General features: G+C 47.4%; 1 protein-coding gene across 4 annotated transcripts in view; it reads left to right on the top strand.

Annotated features, from left to right (window-relative positions):
- PTPN3 (protein tyrosine phosphatase non-receptor type 3) overlaps positions 1-24,891 on the top strand; it is a 106,532-nt gene that overhangs the window by 5,150 nt on the left and 76,491 nt on the right. The gene's annotated exons all lie outside the window — the stretch shown is intronic.

Genomic DNA, 24,891 nt, shown 5'->3' with positions numbered 1-24,891 from the left:
CGTCAGCCATCCCTTGACCCTAACCACTAGCGGGCCTGGAGAGAGGATGTGACAGTTGGCGCCCGCTTTGCTCCCGCCAGCCCCCTCCCCCAGTCTGGTTATCAAAATCCTACATGGCTGCTGTAGAAAATTACAGTGTCAGGGAACAGAAGAATCCTCAGTGATGCTCCTCTGGGAGGCCACAGTCACCAACACTGCTGCAGTGGACCCCACATGCCTTCTCACCTGCCTGTTCTCTGCACTCAGGGGGTTTTTCAGAAACACCTCCTGTTGTTTGGAGAATAAAGGACGAGACTGATTTTGGCGTCTCCCTGGACCCCCGGTGTGCATGCTTTGGTCCCTGCTCACCTCACCTGCCACAGGGGCCATGAAAGCCTGGAGGCTTGCCCCCCCCCCGCCCGCCCACCCCCCCGCTCCCCCGCCCCCGCCAGTTAACTCCTGCTTTGGGTGTTAGCCCATGATTGCACATGATTTAGGTAAAACTGCCAGTTGTAAATGCTCATGCTTCCAGATTTCTCTCCTTTGACAGCACTTTCACGGTTGCAATTTTGCAGTTAATTAGTGTAATTATTTGTATTAGTACCTGTCTTCCCAGCGACACGGGGAGCTCTCTGAAGTCAGGGTTGATCTGGCTTTCTTTTCAAAAAAAAAAAAAGGAAAAAAAACCCAAAAACCTTTCTCTGAGACTTATATTTTTCCTTTAATTTTTTATTGTGACCTGATTCAGACTTATAGCAAGGTTCTCAGAATAGAACAAAGAACTCTCATATACCCTTCACCCAGATTCCGCAGATGTTACCATTTTATCACATTTATTTTATTCTGCTCTTTATGTATATATATTTTCTCTTGAGTCATTTGAGGGTTATTTATAGATTCTTCCTTTCCCTCAAAATACTTCAGTGTATTTCCTAAAGGCAATGACATTCTTCTCTATGACTACAGCACAATTTTTAGAATCAAGAAATCATTACTGAAACAATACTATAATCTATAGATCTTACTCAGGTTTTTGCCAGTTGTCTCAGTTGTGTCCTTTTGTAGCAAAGAAACCCCCAGATCGTGCATTTCATAAGGTCCTCCTTTCTCTTTAATCTCCCTTAAACTGGAACCGTTACTCAGCCTTTCTTTGCCCTTTATAACCTTGACATTTTTGTAAAGCACGGGCCCATTATTGTATAGAAATTTCCTTCCATTTGAGTCTGTTTTAACTCACCATTGTGTCTCCAGTTTCACTGGAACATCAAATGCACTCAGTAAATATTTACTGAATGGAGAGACCGTAAGATGGAAGGAGGTAGAAGGGAAAAGCAGGTTTTCTGGTTTCCCGCACAGCCACTCCTTTCCTTGCTGGGGGATCTTGTTAGTTGCAGTCATACTGTCTATAGGTTTGAATCCTGTATTTTTATAACAGAGCTTTTCCCAGAAAAGAGAGGCTTCATCAGGGGCTAGCGAGCCTGCTGTCCCTAAAGGTATACAAGCAGATGCCAGGTGATGGCTTGGCAGGGGGTGCTGGAGAGGAGAATGGAGCATTTGAGGAGGGGCGGGACTCAGCCTGGAGGTCCCTCCTAGTGCTCTTTCTCTGTGACTCCTACTTTGCAGGCTTAGGGACCCAAGAATAAAGCGATAAGAATTCATCACCTAAACCAGAACATTTTGAGATAAAAGTGAGGCTATTAATAATTGCATCTCATGAACTAGCCTCAACTGGGACTGCCCTAGGCAAATCAGGAGGTATGGTCACTCTACCCAAATGTGACTTTGAGTTGGAGATCAGCCTGGAAAACCCTCTAGCACTAGGAATCCTCTGCCTGGATATAGACAGAACTAACCTTGGCACTGCCTGTCCAGCCCCTGTTCATGGCTCTAGTACCTGCGGTGGGTCACACCTCCCTTGCCCGTGCCCAGTCTGCTCCTGCTATACCAGCCTTGTTTTGCGCCCCCCCCCCTCCCCTCACCTGTACCTTCCTGCCAGATGGACTATTATGAGAGCCTGGGAGGTCATTTACATACCCTGGCTGGATGGAGGAGGAGGGACTGGGTCTATGATAGATGCACAAGGGGGACCAATAAGCCAGCTGTGTTTCCCACTGATAAATTCTAATGGAATTCAAGAGCCAGGGTGTGTAAGTGAGGTGGGACAGGAGACCAGAAGCTCCCTAGACCTTATCTTTTTTCCCCTGGTGCTCACACTTCCACTGTCCTTCCTGCACAAACACCCACATCCCTCTCCCAGCCCTAGTTCTGAGATCAGAACCAAGTGACTGGCCTTTGGCAGAGGCATGGAAGCAGGTGGCATTGGGGACCCAGGCACAAGAGGATGAGCATTAGATGACCAGGAGGTGTAGACAGGGAGTTGGATGCAGAGAAACCAGGCAGGAAACCAGCGTCTAGGGGTTCCAGTAACAAGGTCAATACAAGGCCATTTATCAGGAAGCCTAGACTTGCAGTGCCGTGTCCCCAGATACTTGGATCAGAGGGGGCAGGCACGGGGGTCTGTAGGGTTCAGTTCTTTTAACTCATTTTCTGCCTAGCAAAAAATAACAAGCCCCTCCTTCCTGGATTAAAAAGTATCATAGGATAAAAATGTGAAGGTTTGGCGATATTTTCTGGGTCATCCCAGTCATGTGGACTTCATGAACACAGGCCAGTGCACTATAGTATTTTTAAAACTCTAGGCATTGGTCGCTTTCATGGCAAAGCCAGTTAGTGAGGGAGTGTCCTCATTCTTCGAATGCAAGATACTAGCACTTACTGAACTTTGGAAAGTTTTCTAGTGAACTGTGATAGGATGTCTTACCAGTTAAAGATATTCTTTCTCCCCTGCCAAGGCACAGCTATGTAAAAGCACTTAGTCTGAGGTCACGATTTTTATAGGACAGAAGGAGTCACACGGTGTCAGAACTGGAAGAGACCTCAGAAGAAATGTTTCCAGCTCCCTGGTTTTATAGATGGGTAAACTGAGACCCTGAAAGGTCTGTGGCGGGCTCCGTGGCACACGTAAACAGTTGCAGAGCAAGGACTAGTACCCGCAGTTTCCACCCCCAGATCGTAGGTATGTCTTCTAGATCTCATCTAAGGAAGTTGATCCCATGGACTGCATCTCTCTCTTGTTAACAGAAAGTTTGTTCACTACAGAAATACTTTGTATTAGCTTTGAAGCCGGTTATGCATTTCTGGCTCTTCTTTGTGGAAGTTGCTAGGCTGATTTTCTTTTTCTGTTTTCATATGGAAAATGATATGTATCTTCCACTGAATTTCTGTGGTATACACTAGTGTTCCTCAGATTTTATCACATCAGAATCACCTGTTCAAACATGGGCTGCTGGGCCCCACCCCCAGAGTTTCTGATTCAGTGGGTCTGAATCAGACTCAGGTGAGGCCTGCAAACTTGCATTTCTAACAAGGCCCCAGGTGCTGCCGCTGCCCCCCGAGACCTGGGACCTTGCTTCGAGGACCACTACCTCAGGCTCCACGGCAGTTTCAGACAAGTGCTCTGCACTTTGCAGCCCTCATACAGTATCTGTCATTTTGTGACTGGTTTATTTAGCTTGGCATAATGTCCCCAAGGTTCAGCCATGTTGGAGCAGTGTCAGAATTTCTTTCCTTTTCAGAGAGGAGTAATGTTCTGTTGAACGCGTGTGCACCACACTTTGTTTATTGGGCATCTGTCGGTGGACACTTAAATTGCTTCCACCTTTTGACCCTTGCAGGTAATGCTGCTATGAACATGGGTGCACAGAAAGACATCACTTTGACTGATTGGGACTTGGAAGCACAGGCAGGGTGTTTAAGTATTTGTAGAGCAGTCCTGACTTTATCTACCCCAGCATCGCCCACCAACACTGACCCCTTGACCAACACTGCCCTCGCCATGTTGGTCAGAGACTGCGCGCTCGTCAAGACCACGTGGCCTGTTCTCATGTCTCAGCCCACTGGGTCTGGATTGCCCCTTCCTCATATCAGGGCTTCTATGATGTGGCTCCACAACCTCCCCTCCCCCCATGGCTCATCCTTTTTCCTTTATCCTCTGTTCTTATCATTCTGCAGGCTTTCCTGGGTAGACTCACCTGATGCCATTGTCAGGGGCTTCACAGGGCCTGATCATCTCTGGGCAGTTTGGGTCATATGGTTATCACATCTGAACATCTCCTCCGTGAATGTCCCCAGGTCCCTCCTCTGCACCTTCTTCCTTGAAAACACAGTCTCCATAAAGTGACAAGTCTTCCAGCTTATAAATCCAGGGTCACCTTTCACTCACCTGCACACCTGCACTGGACAGATCCTGCCCCGTCATATGTCCTCCAGCCTGCTCTTCCTTTCCGCCCCTCCCCCCACCAATCCCACCCCTGCTAAAACTGGGTTCGTCTCTGTGCTTCTCCCATTTGCCTCTACTTTTGCTTCCTACCCCCCCACCGGCCCCTCACACCTATACCTCCTTCATACTGCTGCCAAAAAAATGTTCCCTACAAAAGCACCTAAGATCACCCTGTTCTCCATGGATTCCATCTGGCCTTGCTTCCCCTGTCTCTAACCCCAACCCCATAAGCCATATGCTCTAAGCCAGGGCTTCTCAAGCTTTAGTGTTAAGTTGCAGATTCTGCTTCTAGGGTGTCTGGGGTGGGCCCACAGTATGCATTTGTTACAAGCTTCCGGGTGGTGTTGAGACTGATCCACAGACCAGACGTTGAGAAGCCAGACTCTAGAATAGATCTGTGTGTCACAAATAAAAGTTCTACCAACATATTTTCAATCTATAAATAATGCAAGAAATTTTTTATGTAGTGGGATAGTTTTAATGTTCTTTTTTTATACAGTTAATCTTAACTTTTTTCAATCGTAAAGGCTGACTCACGGTTGCAGTGATGACTTGCCACTTAAAGACATTTTAGAAGACTAAGAAAGGCTTCTGTTTTTAAGAATCACCAAACAGGTCAAGGTGTGTGAATGTACAGGGGTCACGAAAATGTTTTCCTCTTAAAGAGGCACATACTCAGGATCAGGGCTCCCTCTTAGGAGCTTCTGCAGGGCAGAGACTGCCTCTTAATCAGCTCCATCCCCAGGGCCCGGCCTGGCTCCCCTTAGGATGCTGGCTGAAGGGGAGGAGGAGTCTGGGTCTTCCTCTAAGAGGAGCTCACCTCTAAGAAACTGATGGTTGGATGCACCACGCCTGGGTTGGAAGGGGGACCCTGTGCCTCCAGCCCTCCTGGGGAAGGCACTGTCCATCATAGAGGGAGGGAAGGGATTCCTGGCAGCTGGCCCTTGTTGAGGGGCATGTTCACCCATTTTGGGACTCTTAATAAGGCTTTGCAGAGCCGGGAGGGGAGCCGGCTGGGAGAAACGTGCTGGTGGAGGTTTCCCAGGAGCTGGGCTTCAGCCTGGGAGGGGAGGGAGGAGGTCATGGAGGGCTGAGGTCTGAGGGCAAGCAGGCAGGAAGATGCAACCAGAGTAGCTGGGAGAGTCTGACTCTGTTTGCCACACCAGGAGGGTCAGGGAAGTAAGTACCACAAGGCAAAGAATCAGGTTCATGGGGGAGGGGGGGGTGAGTAGTGGGAAGGATGTAGCCATTTTTGAGCAGCCTGCTCCAAAATTTTGTTATCCTGTCACCCAGTAAGTCCAAGCTCTGTAGTCTGTCGACGAAGGGTTTCATGACCTGGCCTCCGCCTGCCTCTCCCACTTTTCTCCTACTTTCCCTCCTTTCTAGGTCCTGGCCCAGTGCAGATGGGCCGCCTCAGCTCTAAGCCCCCTTCCAGAGTTTTCTCTGCAAGGCTGTGGGGCTCCTTGTTATCTCTTGGTGCAGGTTGTAAGGTTGGGGTCCTCTCTGCACCCCACCGCCACTAACTCTGTGACTTTCGTTGAGCCCCTGATGTCTCGATTTCGTCATCTCCACACTGGGAATGACAAGTACCTCCAGCTCACAAGGTCCGGGGAAGTGCTTCTCCCGGAGGCACGTGGTGGTTACTTAGGAGCTAGCTGCAGGTTTGCTGTCTTGCTCAGTAAGCTTGACCAAGGAACCACAGGGACATTCATCCCCAAGTGGGGCCAGAGGTCTCAGCTGGTGAGCGCTGTGCTGTGTGGGCCCACCTGGGCAGGGTGGGGCTGAGGCGGTGCCACCGTGGGGGTGGATGTGAAGGTCCCTGCTGCTGAGGAGCCAGACGCCACAGAGGTCGGAGGTCGGGTATTCGCTCCTTTCGTGGATCTTAAAGATAGCAGCTGGCCACAGTGAAAAGGTGGAAGCCGAAGACCAGGGGGAAGTGGGATTGGGGTGGAAAGCAGGGTCCCTCAGACTTTAATGTGCATACGAGAAGATTCGGGTCCTGTAGGTCTGGGGCAGGGCCTGGGAGTCCGCATTTCTAACAAGCACTCAGGTGATGCTGATGCCAGGCATCTGGAAACCGCACTTCGAGTGGCATTGGCCTGGCGTGTGACCACGGTAGGGAGGAGGCTCGTGGAGAAGAGCACATAGAAGAAGCAAAATGAGCACAGCTGCACCCCTTTCAGTTCAGCTCCTTGGAGATACGTTGGAGTGGCAGGTGCCCTCAGGTGTCTGCAGACCGGCAGCTAGATTGGAATTGGGTTGTGGGTGATGGTGGAGGAGGGGGAGCCTGAGAGCTATGAGGTAAGTATTGAGTGATTTGATTGTGTTGTTTGATAGTTCATCTTCAAGGTCTAGCTTTGCCATAAGAATCCCCTTGGAGGCTGTTTTTGTCCCAGGCTGAGCTCTGGTCACAGCGTGGACAAGGCCCCAGCAGCCAGGGCCACACAGCTGTTTTCAGAGCACTAACCACACCAAAAGGTGATTATTTGATTATTCATGCGTTTTGCTCTCTGAGCAGCCTACGAGTTCCAGAAAGCAGGGAGAGCTGAGACAGCCTCTTACTCACCTGAACCCTAGCACCTGCCCTGGAGTGTGGCTGCAGGTGGGGGCTCATTAAATGCCTCAGGGATTAGAGAGGGATGAATGCAGAACAGCATGAAGGAAGAATGTGTAAACCCCTGTGACTGAAAGAGCAGGAGAAGCAAGGCCTGAGCTGAGACCATGGGAGAATGTGGGTGTGGATGAGGGAAGATGATTTAAGGAGTCCCCAGGACCTTAAGTAAAATGCCGGCAATGTCTTCTGAAGATAGAATGGGGCCTCACGAGGGGCAGCTGCTGGGGATTTGGGCATCAGCTCTGAGAGTTGGACTGTGTGGGAGCCGAGGCTTTAGCGGCGGAGGGGAGGAATAGGAATCTCAGCCAAGCCACCATTGTATTGATTTGAGATCCAAGAGCAAACCTGCTTTCCTTCTCCTTTAGGAGAGGACAGGTGCCCAGACTTAGGCAGATAGAGGACAAAGAACTTTAGCTTCATGAGCCTGGGTAGAAGCAGCAGACTGAGACTCAACACATGGCAGGGCCAGAACACACTCACAGCGCGTTGGCCCTCCCTGTAGGAGGGCTCTTCGAGGTGGGGGTCCATTAGCTCCCTGGACCTCAGGTGCCCTTTGAGGTGGGGGTCCGTTAGCTCCCTGGACCTCAGGTGCCCTTCGAGGTGGGGGTCCGGTCCATTAGCTCCCTGGACTTTCAGAGGCTCCCATGAGTTGGGGTCAGCCTCATTTTTCTGAGTTGGAAATGGTGTCTCAGAGAGGTTCAGTGACTAGCTCAAAGCCCCAGAGCTGGGAAGTAGAAGAGCAAGCCTGGGGTCTGTGAGCCAGGAGACTGTTGGGTGGGGCAGCCCAGCCTTGGAGCAGGATTTCTGGGGGAGGAGTGGTTGCAGGTGAGGCTGACAAGGCCCAAGCACTGGCTGGCCGGCTGGCGGGGGTTGGGAGGGCAGTTGGGGGCAGGCCAGAGGAAGAGGAAGAAGCAGGGTGGGGTGAATGCAGAAAGGAGAGAGGAGGAGATGGCCAGACGGAGGTTTAAGTAACACCCTGGGGGCCAATAAAATATCAGGTGACAGCTTTTTTTTTTTTAAGTTCTATCAGTTTGATTTTCTTCAAACTCACTGCTCGTTATAATTTAGGAAATACAGAAAGGTCGAAAGGATAGGAAAAACTAGCAATTATATTTATGGTCTTGAGATCCTTTATAATTATCTTAAATGTGTTCACTGTAGATACAATTTTATAACCAGCCTTTTTTTACTTAATATTGTAACATTTCCCATTATGTCACTATGTCATTATGAAATGGGCATCCTGGGGCTATCTTGTGATTTACTTAACTAGCCCTCTGCAGTTGGAAATCAGCGTTTTTGGTCATTTTCAGCGCGAAGTGTTGTTGGGAGGAAAATCTCTGCAGATGACTTTGTTTCATGTCTGGATGTATCCTGGCAGTGGGTTCCTAGAAATGGAATTGGTCAGACCACCTCCCGGCATTGGCATTGTTGGGATGATCTTTTCTTATCTCTGACACAAGCCTCCTGAAAGTGTGGGCGTGAGCCCTGTGTGCATTAGTTTGTTCGTTCATTCCTGTGTGCATTTCACAAGCATTTATGAGGCGCCCGTGGGGAAAGACTCCACTTTCTGTGGCCAGGTCAGTGGAAAAACAGCTGCCAGCATCTCGGGCTAGACTGAGACGTGTGGGAATGTTTGATCACCCGCCCCGTCCCAGCCCCGCCTGCCCCAGGAGGCAGGGACAGCCCGTGGGTCCGGAAGGAGACTTGCAGGCCTCCGTGGCTGCAGGGTCCGGTCAGTGCCAACCATGAGTGTGGAGCTGCCTGCCTCCCCTTCTGTGATGCTTAGCGGTGTGGTGAATACCAAGTAGGGTGCCCCCCATTTTACCTTCTATTCGTGCATTCCACAGACACCTCTTGAGTACCTCATGTGTGGCCAGGCACTATTCCAGGGGTGAGGGATAACCGTTAACTAACAAAGTCCCTGACTTTCAAGGAACTACCATTCTCGTAGGAGGTGGGGATGTGGGAGTTGGGAGGAGACAATAAATACTTAAGTCCAGGGGTGATAAATGGTAAGGAGAAATATAGAGTGAGGGAAGACCTTACTGATAGGTAAAATTTGAGCAGACGCATGGAGAGAGTGCAGGTGGGGGATGTCCAAGGGAAGCAAGTTTCCGGCAGTGGGAATGAGCTTGGCGTAACCAGGGACTGGGGGTGGGGGGGGTGCGGAGTGAGAGCAGTGAGGTGCTGCACCAGGAGGGCAGGAGATGGGCTTGTGGCATAATGAGATCTAGGACTCCAGGTCCATTTTTTTTCACTAGGAGGCTTGGGAGCCAGACAGCCATTCCTGCCACTAGAAGCAATTCGGTCTAACCTCATACCTTTTTGTTGCTTATCTACAGTGGGTGATCGCTAAGACCTGTGTTTGGTGGGGGAAAGCCCTGGGAGTTGAAACCCAGACTTTGGGAAGTCACGGCTTTCGTTGGCCCTGGGGTCTCCTCTTCTGTGCAATGAGGGACTTGAGCTAGGAGATTGGTAAGGAAGTGAGGAGTTTCCCAGGGCTAGGACTCAATTAAGTGCCATCAGTTAAGTGCATTAATTAAATCTTGGTCATTTTAAGTTAACTGATTGGAGTGTGTACATAAGATTGTTGATACACACTTCTTTCTAAGATTTATTTTTATTTTTTTTAAGATTTGTATTTTTAGAGAGCACACAAGTGTTGTGAGCAGGGGGAGGGGCAAAGGGAGAGAATCTTGAAGCCGACTCCTCACTGAGCATGGAGCCCAACACATGGCTTGATCCCACAACCCATGAGATCATGACCTGAGCCAAAACCAAGAATTGGACACTCAACCAACTGAGTCACCCAGGCACCCCAGTAGATATTTAGTTCTTAATAAGTGTAGCCTGTCAGATTTGTTACAAACAAGAGTTGCTCAGCCAGCTGTGGGTGCTTGCAGTAATGGTAGGCAGGTTGGGGGGGAGGAACATACCCCCCAGTAACTTTATCCATTCATTCATTCATCCATCCCACTGGCAGTTATCGAGCACTTAATGAGTACCAGGCACTGGGCTGCCTACATCCCAGTGGTGATTTTTAAGAGACCCAGATTCTGCCTTCATGAAGTTCACGCAATGCTAGTCCTGCCAGTAGATCATGGTGGGGAAACCCCTACCTCACACCATATACAAAAATTAACTCAAAATGGATCAGTGACCTAATATATGAGCCAAAGTCATAAAACCTGTAGAGATTTTTAAAAAAAAGGAGTAAATTTTCATGACCTTGAGGTTAGCAGTGGGTTCTTAGATATGATAAAGCATGAGCAAAATTGTACTTCATCAGAATTAAAAACTTCTGTGCATCAAAGGACATCAAGAAAGAAAAGACAACCTACAGATTAGGAGAAAATACTTGCAAATCCTATATCTGGTAAAGGTTTATTCAGGGTATATAAAGAACTTCTATAATTCAACCCAAATTAAGATAACCCAATTAAAAATATGGACAGAGGACTTTGAATAGACCTGTCTCTGAAGATCTACACATGGCCAATAAGCTCATGAAAAGATGGTCGACATTAGTCATCAGCGAAATGTGAATCAGAGCCACAGTGAGATACCACTTCACACCTACTGGGATGGCATAGGAAAGGATGTAGATGTAGAGAAATTGGAACCCTCTTCCATTGCTGATGAGGATGTGAAATGGGGCAGTCTCCATAGAAAAGTCTGGTGTCCTCAAGAAGCTAAACATAGAATTACTATGTCCCAGCAATTCCACTCCTAGGCATATACTCAAAGTAATTGAAAGCAGACTCAAATAAATGCTTGTACAGAGATGTTAATTGCAACACTGTTCATAACAGCCACATGGGAAACCAAGTGTCCTGCAGACAAATGAATAAGATGTGGTATCTCTGTACAATGGTATATTATTATCCAGCCTTAAAAAGGAAGGGCATTTTGACACATGTTCCAACATGGATGAACTTTGAAGATATTATGCTGAGTGAAATAAGCCAGACACAAAAAGACAAACGTTGTCTCATTCCACATATATGAAATATCCAGAAGAGGTAAATTCATAGAGACAAAGTTGAGGTTGCCAAAGGTTGGGGGAGGAAAGGAATGACGAGTTATTGCTTAATGGGTACAGAGTTTCTGTTTGGAGTGACAAAAAGGTTTTGGAAATAATGGTTGGTTGCACAACATTGTGAATGTAATTAATGCCCCTGAATTGTATGCTTTAAAATGGTTAAAACGGCAAATTTTGTGTTCTGTTTGTTTTCCCGCAAGAAAGATGGAGAGAAGCAGTGTGAGGTTTGGGAGCATGACTGCCAGGAGCTGCTCTGTTTGATTTCCCTCCGATTTCCCTCTGCACTGGGCCCCCATTTGCTCAGTCCTGGCCGCCTTCAGCCTGGTTCTCTTTTGATGTGGGAAGTCAAACGAGGTGACAGGTGTGGAGTGTGGGTCGTGGGAGACGGCTTCCCGTCCCCTTTAATTCTGTCCTTCCCAAGTGTAAAAAGATTGTTCTGTCTGGTGGAAAAGACAGAAAACAGTAAACCTGGTGGTTTTGTTCAAATCCTCATCAATTACCTGCTCATCTGTTTTTTGCCATTTTCCTCCCAGGCGGGGGGTGGGGAGTTGTCTCGCCCCTTCCTGTCACCTTGCTGCCACACATCTTCGGTGCTTTTGCCCTAAAGCAGGGCTCCACTGGGCCCCACTTCCCTGACCTTTGTGGCAGCCCTTGGTCACCTGCTCCTTCTTCCCTTTCCACGTTTACTAGGAGTTCTTTCGGAAGTTGGAGCCCTGCAAAGTAGAGGCACTCGGACCCTGGTTATGATTTCACCAAGTGGAATATTGTAAACTCTAACAAAAAAATGCCATGCCAGGGAAGTGGTTGAAATACCTGGACAAATGTTTGACAGTGGAATAATGGCAACAAGGACAATTAAAAAAAAAAAATACCCCCAGTTAGGACAACACTGTCAGCTGGCTTGTTTTCTCTGATGTGCGTGGATCAGAGCACACCCTGCATGGCAGCTCGTCTGCATTACTGCCCCCTCCTTCCCCTCCAGGGTTAGCTACCTTCGGGTGACGGCAGCGAGCTTGTCCTTCACAGCTGTGGAGCTAGATTCAGCACAGCCTGCGTACCTCCCACAGCTCGCCAAAAGAACAGCAAGGCTTAGATGCTGTGTGGCTGCCTGGGATCCTCCTGGAGATCCAGGCCCCTGGCACCCCTCAGATCCCCCACCCCATGGCTGTCCTCATGAGATCCTGGGCTTAGAGCCCCCCTGTGCAGCTGAAGGGGAAAGGGTCTAAGTTGAGCTCAAGTTGACTAAGAAGCCCTGCCTTTCAAGGACTGCAGTGAACCTGGGCTTCCATCAGCAGTCCTCTGAGTTCTAGGATCCGTGGAGGCAGGTGAGGTGGAAGGGAGGGGAGGCAGGGACACTGGCTGGGTCTGGGACTGGCCTGTCACTCTCAGGAGCTCCCTGGAAGGAGAGCTGTTGGTTACAGTTCGGAGAGGCCCCAGGCCACACTGAGGGCCTGGCCTAAAGAAATGAGGTGACCTACTCCTGTTCTCCCACTGCTAATAATTAACCCGGGGTGGGTGCCTGTGAGCTGGAAGGACCTGTAGATGTCATGCGCACGCCCTCCAGCCCACACCTTTTGCAAAAATGAGAGGAAGTCCTTTACTACAGCTTCCTCAGCCCTGAGAGATGTGTGCCACATTTTAACTCCTCTCATCAGCACGCCCTTGGCAGTCTGAGGGTACTTTGTACTTTTTCTTTCTTTTTTTTTGGAAACACCTGTTAAATCAATTGTGTCATCTTGGAATAGGGTAATAAATACCCAAGTCATTACTCAGGTTTCTGATGTTGCAGAATTGGGGGGCAGGGGAAGGTCTTCTGGACCATTTCCTCCTTAAGAGGAAATCTACGAACATGTGAGCTATGGGGAGTGTTTACCAAGCTTATCTCAAAAGGTAAGAACATACCTTTAGCCAGTAAATTACAGAGACCGCAGTGCTTAAATGGGGCCTTCCTCTCTTCCCCGCCACAGTGAATCACCTGTAATTCATCTTCCTTCCCCGTCCTGTGGGCCAGTGGACTCAGTGGGCAGGCGTGTGATGCCCTGCTCTGAGCATGGGATCATCACTCCATTTGGAGGCGGACTGTGACTGGGGCATGGCTCTTGGAGTCGAATCTACCAGTACTGCCCGTCAGACCCCGTCAGAGTGAATGGAGTCGGGAGGAATGGGGGCAAAAGTATTTAGAAAACTCTGAAGCCCTGTGGGACCCTTGGCTATTCCTCAAGACGAGAAGCCTGGGGATGGCAAGGGCCGGGAGACTAGGAGTGAGGTGCTTGAATGGGCGGGCGCATCAGTACTCCTAGCAGCCGCTGGTGTCTGTTGTGGGCCAGGCAGGACAGCATCGCTCCTCAGAATTATTTACATATGAGGAAACAGACTTAGATGCTTCTGACCAAGGTGCTGTCCTCTTAGGAGTGGCCGCGCAGAGACGAGCTCACTCAGGTCTGGCTTACTCCTTCCGGCCTCCAATGGGCCCTGGCCACCAGGAGCCCTGAGGCAGTGGTGTTACTCTTCTCCTACCCTTAGGCTCTCCTTGACATCAAAGAATGGACTGCATTTCTGTCTTCTCAGCTCCCAGCACGTGGAAGCCCTGGTACAAATAAATGTAACGATGGCAGCAACAAAATACAGTATTTGCATTCAAATATTCCTAAGCCCTGTTACTCTGATCAGCATTTTGGCATGCCTTTATAAATCTTTTTTAGAGGCTATGCAGTTTCCTTTCATTAATCTTCCGACTCCATCTCACCAAGTCCTAAAGCCCTGACTGACTAGGCTGCATAAAAATAAATTTTATCTTGGTGTCTAGAGACGCCGGGTTGCTGTGCCTAATATAACCCGAGATGGCCCTTCGGGTTAAAACCTTACAGGCAGGCGGTTTAAAGCTGGAAGAAAACCAGTGAAAAACGGAGTAGCAGCTTCCCAGATCACTTGGCTGATTTGGTGACAAATGGGATGATGCTTTGGTGGGGGGAGGAGGGGCGGCTGGAGGGTATTTTTCTGTGTTTCCTTGAGATGATATTATGGTGAAGGCTGCTGGTGGTGAGGATTGGGTTTCTCTGGCGAGCCTGCCACAGCCTTCAAACTCCTTGGCAGGAACGAAGCTGGCAGGATGGTCCTGTTGTGAGAGTCCAGCCTCTTGGCTGGGATGAGTTGCGATTAGCACATCTCAAACCTTTCAAAGTGACTTTAGCTGTTTTCTTTTCCGAAGGCTTCTGCTACTTTTGGCTGTAAAGGGGTGGGGGCAGGAGCCCAGGATAGAAATGTCAGTCCCTGATATTTCCCAGACACCCCCAATGGGCGTGTCTGTGCCCCGAGGGCAAATATTAGCACGGTATTTTTGTAAAGTTTATGCAACTTGATTCATGTCCCTGTAGAGTAAATTTATTCCATCCTGTTTTCCAGTCCATTTGGGGCCTCGTGGAACTATCCAGAGGGAGAATGGGAAGAGATTGGTAGCTTGATTTTAGGGGGAAAGAACTCAGTATAAAACATTCTATCGTCTATGTTTTGGGCTTTATATATTGCTTTTTGTCCACTCATATTCTTTTATCCTGTTTCAGTGATGGTCCATTTTAGTTTTTTCAAGAATGAGGTAGCCGTTTAGAATTTTTTCCCATGAGAAGTCTGTGTAAGGAAGCCAGTTTTAACGGTGCTGCTTTGAGTGGGCTTACATGTACAGAAACTTAACCTTGGCATTGTTGAAACGGAAGTCATAATAGAACCTTGGTCTTGGAAGCTCAGAGTGCACCCCCCCCACCTCCTTCAATGCCAGCCTGCCCTGTGGAACCTTCTCACCAGAGGTCTTATCCAGCTTCTCTGCTTGATCACCTCTACTGACGGGGATCTCCCTCTCTCCTGACACAGTCCCTTCCAAATTTGTGCAGCCTTGACTGTTCAAAAGCTCTTCCTTCTGTTGAAGGGAAATCTGTTTCTTTCATCTTCCACCCATGGAACCCTTGGGGTTTAAATAAACCAGTCTAGGGACGCCTGGGTGGCTCAGTCGGTTAAGCGTCTGCCTTCGGCTCAGGTCATGATCCCAGGGTCCTGGGATCGAGTCCCGCATCGGGCTCCCTGCTCCGTGGGGAGCCTGCTTCTCCCTCTGCCTCTGCCCCTCTCTCTCTCTGTCTCTCATGAATAAATAAATAAAATCTTTAAAAATAAATAAATAACCAGTCTAATGGTAGTAGTAATAAGTACCATTGATTGGACACAGCTAGGTGCCAGTTAATTTGCATATATATATTCAGTGCTTAAAACCTTGGAAAGCAAAGAAAATTCCCCCCCTTTTATAGGTAAGGAAATGGGTGAGTGATTTCTAAGTTCACGCAGCTACTGAGTGGTTGAGCTGGGTTCCAGCCCACATCTGATTCCATTGTTGCTGACCTTCCCACAGCCTCATACCATGTCCTGAGTGACGGCCCTTGGATTTTTAAGCACCTCATCTCCTCCTCCTGGAGATTTCTCTAGGATACCACTTATTCCTTAGACACTGCTGCTAAACCTCTTTCTTTGGAGTTCTTAAAATGTGTTTCCCCTCCGGGCTTTTGCAGATGCACTGTGGCATTAGAACCCGTTCTACCTAGTAGACTATCTTAGCCTGCAGGATTCCCCATGAGACCTTGGTGAACTGGTCCCACTGCCCACCACAGTCAGGTTGGGAGCCCTCCTCCTGTGCCTCTGAATGAGTCCTGGGTATTCATCTCCCTTAGAAGCTGAAACTCCAGGCAACTCTGTCTCCACCCCGCCCCCCCACCCCCACCCCTCCAACCCGGCCTGACACAGAGCAGGTGCCCAATAAATGAGTATTGAGAAATGGTCCAGAACTCCTTGGCCAAAGGCTGAAAGTAATTATAAACAAGATTAAGGGTCTGTGAAATTGTAGTCCTAGTCCAATGTGGGACTTTGGCCAGTTGTTGGAGGATGTAAGGACAGCTTGTCTGGCGGGGAGTCCTGGAAGTCCTTTCCCCCAGCATGGTTTGGGTCAGTCCCTCTAAGGGCTGATGTGTGTCTCCCTCTTTGTTCCAGGAGGCAGGCTTGCTGGCCTCTGAAGTTTCTGGGTTCACCGAGGTGGCATCTTCACAAGACAAGTTCACCAGACACTGTTCAGAGCCTTACTTAGGGGGAGACCACATGCCAGCCTTCTCATTTCTCGGTAGCCCACACTGCACAGATGCCAGACACATCCACACGCACGCTGAAAACAGCCCTGGGAGGGCTGAGTCCTGGGAAATTGCAGCTTAACATTGCACCATGATAACCTTTCCTAAACATTAAAAAAAAAAAAAAAAAAAAAAACTTTAAAAAAAAATCTCATGAAGGGGCACGTGTCTGGCTTGGTCAGTAGAACATGCCACTCTTTTTTTTTTTTTTTAAGATTTTATTTATTTATTTGAGAGAGAGAGAATGAGATAGAGCATGAGAGGGGGGAGGGTCAGAGGGAGAAGCAGACTCCCCGCTGAGCAGGGAGCCCGATGCGGGACTCGATCCCGGGACTCCAGGATCATGACCTGAGCCGAAGGCAGTCACCTAACCGACTGAGCCACCCAGGCGCCCTGTGGGAGACAATATTTTATTTTATTTATTTATTTTTTTTTTTAAAGATTTTATTTATTTATTAGAGAGAGAGAGCACATGAGAGGGGGGAGGGTCAGAGGGAGAAGCAGACTCCCCGCTGAGCAGGGAGCCCGATGCGGGACTTGTTCCCAGGACTCCAGGATCATGACCTGAGCCGAAGGCAGTCGCTTAACCAACTGAGCCACCCAGGTGCCCGGAACATGCCACTCTTGATCTCGGGGTCGTGAATTCGAGCCTTGTGTTGGGAGTAGAGTGTACTTCTAAAAAATCTCATGAAGGTGGTGGTAAAAGTCAGAAGAGTAGTCACCTCTGGGGGAGGTCATGTTTAGAAGAGGGCATGGGTGGGGTGCGGCTCATGCCAGGCTTCTTGAGAGCTGTGCACTTAGGATTTGTGTTTTTTTTTTCCCCCTCTTGTGATCCTTCAAAAAGAGGAGGGGAGCGGTAATGACTTCATTTAACAGAATCACACGTTTAACAAGAGTTTTCTCATCGCTTGGGGGCAGACTTTGTGTTGAGTTCCTTAGCATCTCAGCGCCACCCTGAAAACTTCACCTCGTGGAACAGAAGAGGTTGGCTTCATCACCTCTCTCCCAAAGCAGGCTGCAGCTCCCACCAAGCTTTTTATCTTGCCCTTCAGGGAGCTTGAAACGACTCCCTTGTTATCCTCCCAGTATCAAGTATAACTCCTATTTTGTTAGTTTTGCCAGTGTCATGGTGTTGAACCTATAAATAAACCCCGGCTCCATAATAAGAAAACTATTTGGCATTTTGAAGATGTAGGAGAAGGAGGATGCTAATTACCGGTCTCTGTTTGAATACAACTAATCCTACAAATTACTCCTTCTCCAGGGGAGGGGGGGGGGGCCTCTGGTTGGGAGATCCACTCCCTGAACAAATTACAGGATCTATGGAACAAACGCTTTGATCCCAAGATTGTAGTTCTGGAGTGTGAGGATCAATAATTGCAAGATAATTTGAGTATTGAGCTGTGCTATCGAGGGGACTTGAATGAGCATTTTCTCCCATGTGGTGGCAAATAATGTGAAATGTGAGAGTTAAGAACTTTCATCAAAGTGTTCACAAAAGCATTTATTTTTTTATAAATATGATATTAAATACTCTTATATATGCATACCCCAAATCAAAAAGTTTTGTGCTCCAATACTTTTCACTGTCAGCTGTGATTATTGTTTTCAATAACAGGCTTTAAGCTTTAAAAATGCTGTTGAAAAATTAATTTGTCCTGAGCCTCTATGCCGAAGAATTAGTGCATTGGCTGTAACATTGAATTAACAATATGAAAATGCCATCCTTAATAGAATTTTTCTATTTTATTGATATTCATAGTGATTGTTTACATTATAAACTAGTTTTTAAAAGAAGTCTGTGTATCTTCGTATTGTTATGCAGTGTTGTACTTTGGATATTAAAAAAGCCAAGTAGGTGGGGGGGGGGGATAATTGCCAGAAAGCAGTGTTGATAAATTTATGGAAATTAGCCATGAGGAAAATTAAGTTTCATGTACCAGTTGTAATTTTATCAACTGCACATAATTTAAAATTAATAAAGTGAGGAACACCTGGGTGGCTCAGTCGGTTAAGCGTCCCACTCTTGCTTTCAGCTCAGGTCATGATCTCAGGGTCGTGAGATTGAGCCCCATGTGAGGCTCTGTGCTGGGCATGAAGGTGTGGAGCCTGCTTCGGCTTCTCCCTCTCCCTCTCCCCCCCCCCCCCACTTGCACGCAAACACGCTTTCTCATTAAAAAAAAAAAAGTGAAATATATACAGCAGTGTTTTTTTAAGGTATATGGATATTTTAAAAATGAACTAAAATCACTGATGGCTTGGGCTGAGTTTCGTTATTAACATTGGCAAAGCCTGATAAATCACAAAATGCGTGCATCTCTTTTCCCTTTGTCTCTTTCCTTCCTTCCCACAAGAGAAGTTGACTGCCCCTCTTTTCTGAGGAAGTGCATTACAGAAGGCACTGCTGTCTTTTTTATAACTTGGATATTAGGAATTGTTAAGAGTCACTGTCTGAAAGATGTGAACTAATTTGAACAAACAAGCCAAGACATCTGGTTACATAATATCAAGTGATAGAATCCTTTTTGAACTAACATTATTTTCGTGTTGCTTTCTTCCTCTGTTTTGACAACAGTGCTAATCCCAGCAGTGACATATAGACCGGAAAGTCTGTGTCAACAGTGCCCTATGAAGGGCTTCCCCAGACTGAGTAAAGGGACAGCTGCTAAGCTACAGAAACTCCTTTTAGTTCTGGGAAATGATTTGTAATGTAGGAAGACTGACATAGGGTACCGACCTGACCAAGCCCCTGGCTGTAGACACAGACGGTCAAAACCGAAAGGATCCCTAGGATGATCTGGTTGAGTATTTTCCACTGCATGGTGCTCAGACCTGCGTATTTGAGTCCCCTGGGGATGCTTATTAAAAATGCAACTTCTGGGGGCGCCTGGGTGGCTCAGTCGTTAAGCATCTGCCTTTGGCTCTGGTCATGATCCCAGGGTACTGGGATCTAGCCCCGCATTGGGCTCCCTGCTCAGCGGGGAGCCCGCTTCTCCCTCTCCCATTCCCCCTGCTTGTGTACCTTCTCTCGCTGTGTCTCTCTCTGTCAAATAAATAAATCTTTAAAAAAAATAAAATGCAACTTCTGTCTGACCACTAAAGCAAGGCAAGGTCCTGGTTTGGATCCTGGATCAGGAGGAAAGAAATAAAGGACATCATTAGAATAATTTGCATATCTTTAATATGGGCTATGTATTACATAAGTGCTTTTATCAATGTTAAATTGTCTCAGTGCAATAATTGTACTGTGGTTTGAAAGATCCTTGTTCTTGAGAGACATGCTAAAATATTCAGAGGCAAAGGGGCATGATACCTACACCTTCCAAGTGTTCAGTAAAAAGCATGAGGGGTGTGTGTGTGCAGGAGAGAAAGCGTATGTGGCAAAATGTTAATTAAATCCAGGCCAATGAGGGTGTATGGGAGTTGTTTTTCTTGCAATTTTTCTATAAGTTGGAAAAAATTAACTTTTAAAATGCAGTTTCCTCGGTCCTTACCAAACCATAATTTCTGTGGGTGGTGCCCAAGAATCTATTTTAACAAGTTCCCCAGATGATTAAATCAAGCACGTTAAAGTTTTATATAAGTCTTTGGTTTAAAAAGTCTCATTTTAATCACTATGTCTTTCTTAGCAGCTTAATTACTAAGCATACATTCTTCCAGTTTGATCTGATCTTAATCTAGTGCTTAATGCTTAATACATAAATCCCCATCCAGATGTTTATAAATCTTTAGAAGGGAGTACGCCACTTCAGAGGAGTTTCAGGAACACTTAAGCCTGGCCATAAAATAGACCAGAGATAGAAGCTATCCTAGGTGAGATACAGTCAGCAATCGGAAGGTGGTTTATGTTCTATCAGTATGCTGTGAAGTTGTGAGTGATGTGCATTTGCCCCCTAAGACTTGCTTACACCATAAATGCAGCCCGACTGCTATAGTATTTACAGTGAAAAGGAGAAGAAAGCAATATCAGTATTTGATGAGTCATCTCTCTAGCATGGCTGATTATACATGAGTGTTTATTACTTTTCCATGTGAGGGACGTTCCTCTCTAGCTGATCAGACATCTGCTGGGGCTTATAAATATCCTCCCCACGCTCCAGAAGGACCTCTCTGGAGTTCACTAGGGAAGAAGAGTTAGAGGAAAAGGAAGGAATTGGGATACAAGGAAGGCCTTCTAATATCGTGAGAGATTTTTTGAAGTTGAACTGGGATAAGAAGAAGGGAGCATGGCTGTGCCTTTTGCCCTCCAGGAAGGAAGTAGGAAGTCATAGGATAGGAGGTGAAGTGATTTCCTCTGGTGGCCACTAGGTGGTAGCATCAGCCTAGGTCAGCTTGATGATTATTCGGGTTGATTCCCGTATTGAGCCACCTGTGGTTCCTTTGTAGGGTTTAGTCCAAGATGAGGTGTTAATAAATCAGGATTGCTTTCTTTTTTTTTTAACTGGAACTTGTGCTCTTGAGTTAGAGGTCTAAATTGTTATTTTTGAAAAAAGGATATGAAATAAACTTAAACACTTTCTTTTAAAATGACCAAAGTGGAATTGAGTTGCTTTCTGACTTTGTTTAATGGAGAAGGGTATAGTGCTCTCCTTCATTTCTGTCTGTGGTTCATGGGCTTGTGAAAGAACAGAGTTCCCCAGGTCTGCGTGTAGACTTTTTTTTTTTTTTTAAAGATTTTATTTATTTATTTGACAGAGACACAGCGAGAGAGGGAACACAAGCAGGGGGAGTGGGAGAGGGAGAAGCAGGCTTCCCGCTGAGCAGGGAGCCCGATGCGGGGCTCAGTCCCAGGACCCTGGGATCATGACCTGAGCCGAAGGCAGTCGCTTAACGACTGAGCCACGCAGGCGCCCCTGCGTGTAGACTCTTAGGAAATAAAGCATCACCTCTCCCCCGTCCCAAGCTCCAGGGCAGACAGGAAGCCCAGAAGGGACAGTGGTTGAAGCCTTGTTATGCAGCCCTACCCACGAGGGCTCTGGTGTCCTGCGTGCCCCAGATGGCCACACCCCAGGCAGTATGTTCCTGCTCTGGGACCGGAGTCTGTGGAGCAGCTGATAGGTACGTTACACATCTCTTGTATCTTTTAACCTTAGCCGTCTTTATTAAAAATTTAAGAAACAGAATATCTGTATATCTGTAAGGTATTTAAAATCAGGATTGCCTACAAAATCCAGAATCTAATCGGCACCTGATGGATTAGAAGCTTAGCATTATTAATAAAACGCCTTTTATTGGGTACCTGCTATGTGTCTCACATCGTGTAGGCACTTTACACGTGCTAACCCTAACCCTCGTGGTATGCATTGGGCCCCTACTGTGGCCCAAGTGAGATGTGGCCTCTTCCTTTGTGTCGGATGAGAACCATAGTCACAGTAGAACCTCTGTTGTGCAGAATAGATACTGAAGCCATTAACTGATTGATTGATTTTGTTTTTAAAAATGAAGAACAAGCTTGGCTTCCATATCATGAAATGCATCAGTTGCAGCCATAATCACTTGGGGTCGGGGAGGCCGGTGTGTTCCTGGTTGGGTTGTGGCTTTGTTTAGAATGAAGAGGCTTATAAAGGAAGCCATAGAAAGCCCGAGTTCCCCAATTGCTGTGGTACAGGAAACAGGGCAGTCAGTCAGCACCCATTGTCTTGACCCGATTGTTTAAGATAGAATTTCAAGACAATCTGAAAACACATGGTTCAATTACATGGTTATTCAGCGTGAGGCTTGCTCTTATCAAGGCTTGCTTTAGGAACAATTGTGGGAAGAACAGTTCTGAGACTTCCATGAAATTCCTCTTTAAGACATTGTCATTAGGTTTCAAGCCCCTTTACATAGAGAGGTGGATGTGTCCCTTCTGGGTTGCTGATGTCCCCTGTTAACTGGCTACAGGACTGTGCCGGGAAGCACCATTAATCATGGTCAAGTTAATAAGTCCCACTGGTAGCCATGCTTGTGCCAGCTACGAAGAGCTGCTCAGGTGAGGGGCAGTTTGAAGATCAGTGCCTGCGATGAGCACGTCAGTCCACCGTGCTTTCTCTTGGAAACTCTTGACTGACATCACCTTTGGCTTTTTCCATCCAGAGTCATGGCGTGAGGAGCTCTTCGTTTGAGCTGTTCTGAGGAACGGCCCTCTTGTTTCACGTACGCGCCCTCAGTGAATGGCTCAGGTTCCGTGGGACCTGTATTCTGAGTGTGACTGTCCGAAAGACATCCTGAGGTTCCCTAAAAACCCACTCTTCGGGCCATTGACTGCCTGGCCCTGCCTTTGAGGGCTTCCCAAAGGGAAAGTCATTCAGTGTCACACCCCACAATGCTGAATCACCATCTATGGATGTGGCCAGGACAGGCTCTTTTTTGTTTGTTTGTTTCTTTTTTTTGGAAAGCACCCCAGGTAATACTGCTGTGCACCTCCCACTAAGAAGCACACTCAGAATGATTCTATTGTATCTTAAAAAAAAAAATTATAGCCCACCTGAAATTCATAGACAAAGATTAAACAATCAGTTTGACATTTTAAATGCAATGTGGTTCAAGTATTACGGAACACATTTGTTGTCTTTTGATCACTTTTGGCATTACTCAGAAAACGCATCCCTGCTTCTGATGACATTTTTGTTGGAAAGGGCAAGGTGGAGGTGGTGGGGTAGGTGGAATTGTGTAAGTGACAGAATGAGTTTTCTTCCACTGCTGGTCCCAGGGACTTCTGTTATTAATATTTGAGATTTTCCCGTCCCTGACTGCAGGAGGATGGAGGTATGTCTGAGCTCCTTCAGTAGGAGAAGGGGCCAAGGGCACCGTTTTCTCCTGGAGCCTCCACCTCCTTTGTGGTTTAGCTTCCTGCTGATCAGCTGTGCCTCCATGGTTCCCTGAGGCTTGATTCTCAGGCTCCAGTCTGCCTTGTCCTCACCCCTTCCTTGCTACTGATTCCCAAATCCGGATCTCTGGCCCTGCCTGACACTGAGTGCTGCAACTTGTTCCTCACCGTGTGGACCCTGGATCAGAGGCTGTGTTCCATGCAGACTGTAGGGCCTCACTCAGCCCTGCTTGAATCCTAGTTTGCATCTGATCAAGATCCCCAAGGGGTCTCGTGTGTCCACGTTACAGTGTGAGGAGCCCTGGTCTACGGGATGTCCCCACCCTCATTCCATCCTCCTTCCTGCTCCCACTAACCCGTTAGTCTGTCAGGTAGCACTGTTTTTTGGGGGTTTTGTTGTTTTTAAGATTTTATTTATTTATCAGAGAGAGAGACAGCAAGAGAGGGAACACAAGCAGGGGGAGTGGGAGAGGGAGGAGCAGGCTTCCTGCTGAGCAGGGAGCCCGATGCGGGGCTCAATCCCGGGACCCTGGGATCATGACCTGAGCCGAAGGTAGACACTTAACTGACTGAGCCACCCAGGCACCCCAGGTAGCGCTGTTTTTCCCGTGCTTCGTTTTTCATTTCATTCTTCCTTGTACTGATTTGTTCAGCTGTTTATTGGCTGCCTACCAGAGGCAGGTGCTGGGAGATGCAGTGAGCGAAACCAGACGGGCTCCTGCCCTGTGAAGCTTCTAGTGGCAGAAGCAGACATTAGATACATCATCAGCTATAGCTGGGGAATTACAACCAGCAGAGCATCGTAGAGGAGAGCTTGTACCACAGATACAGAGTAGTTAGGGACACCAGGGAAGGCTCGGCTGAGGAAGTGACGCCTGTGCTGGGTCCTGAGGCCTGAAGAGGAGCAGAAAGAACTTTCTAGGCAGAGGGAATAGCACATGCAAAAGCCCAGCTCATCATAGAAAGTTTACAGAGAATTAATGGAAAGAACATTAAATTGCACTGAAGTCCTTCGTCTTTATCTGTTCTTCCATCCAGCCTCGTTAGATTTACACCTTGTCCATTCCCTAAGCCGAGGAGCTAGCCCAGACCCGTGGCTGTCCTGCCTGCACGCTGCGACCGTGTGCTCGGTTGCACACTTCCTCGGTCTTTTTTAGTCTACCGTTCTACAATTACATTCGCTGGGAAAACCTCTTTCCTCACCATTCCCTGAATACACACCATAGTTGGATTTTAAACTAACTCCCTCTGCATACACGTGTTACTTTAAGTGAACCTGATATTGAAATAGATAGAAAAGTACACAGGTATAGAGCTTGATGAAGCTTCACAAAGTAAATACACCAGTATCATCAATACCCAGATCAATAGATAGAGTATTATCAGCATCCCAGAAGACTCCCGTCACACACACACACAAACACCCACCCCTCATCACTTCACACAGTGGTAACCATGCTTCTGTCCTCTATTAGCATTGATCAGTTTTGCCTGTTTCTGCACTTTATGTAAATGGGTTCATGATGTCGGTAATCTGGTGTATCTGGCAGCTTTTGTTCAACATAACATTAGAAGAATCCATTCGTTTTTGGCCTAATGGTCGTTCATTTATTTCCTTTGCTGTATAGTTGTGTGTGGTAGGACTCTACCATAATTTCCCCATTCTCTTGATGGGCATTGGAGTCTTTTCCAGTTTGGGGCTATTATAAAAATGCTCATGCATGTCTTTTAGTGGATAGATCTAAATTTTTCTGTTGGGAATATGCCTAGGAGTGGAATTACATCACAGAGTATACATATGTTCAGTTCTAGTAAATACTGCCAAACAGTTTTCCAAAACAGTTGTGCTAGTTTTCATTCTTACCAGCAGTGCCTTTAAGTTCCAGTTGGTGCACTCTGTGGCCGACACTTGGTTTTGTCAGGTTTCATTGTGGCCACTCTGGTGGG

This window comes from Mirounga angustirostris, unplaced genomic scaffold (assembly GCF_029215605.1).
Source record: "Mirounga angustirostris isolate CCGP_5_RB_7025 unplaced genomic scaffold, mMirAng1.0.hap1 SCAF_15, whole genome shotgun sequence".
Classification (NCBI taxonomy): Eukaryota; Metazoa; Chordata; class Mammalia; order Carnivora; family Phocidae; genus Mirounga; species Mirounga angustirostris.
This window is presented reverse-complemented; position numbering and strand designations above follow the sequence as displayed.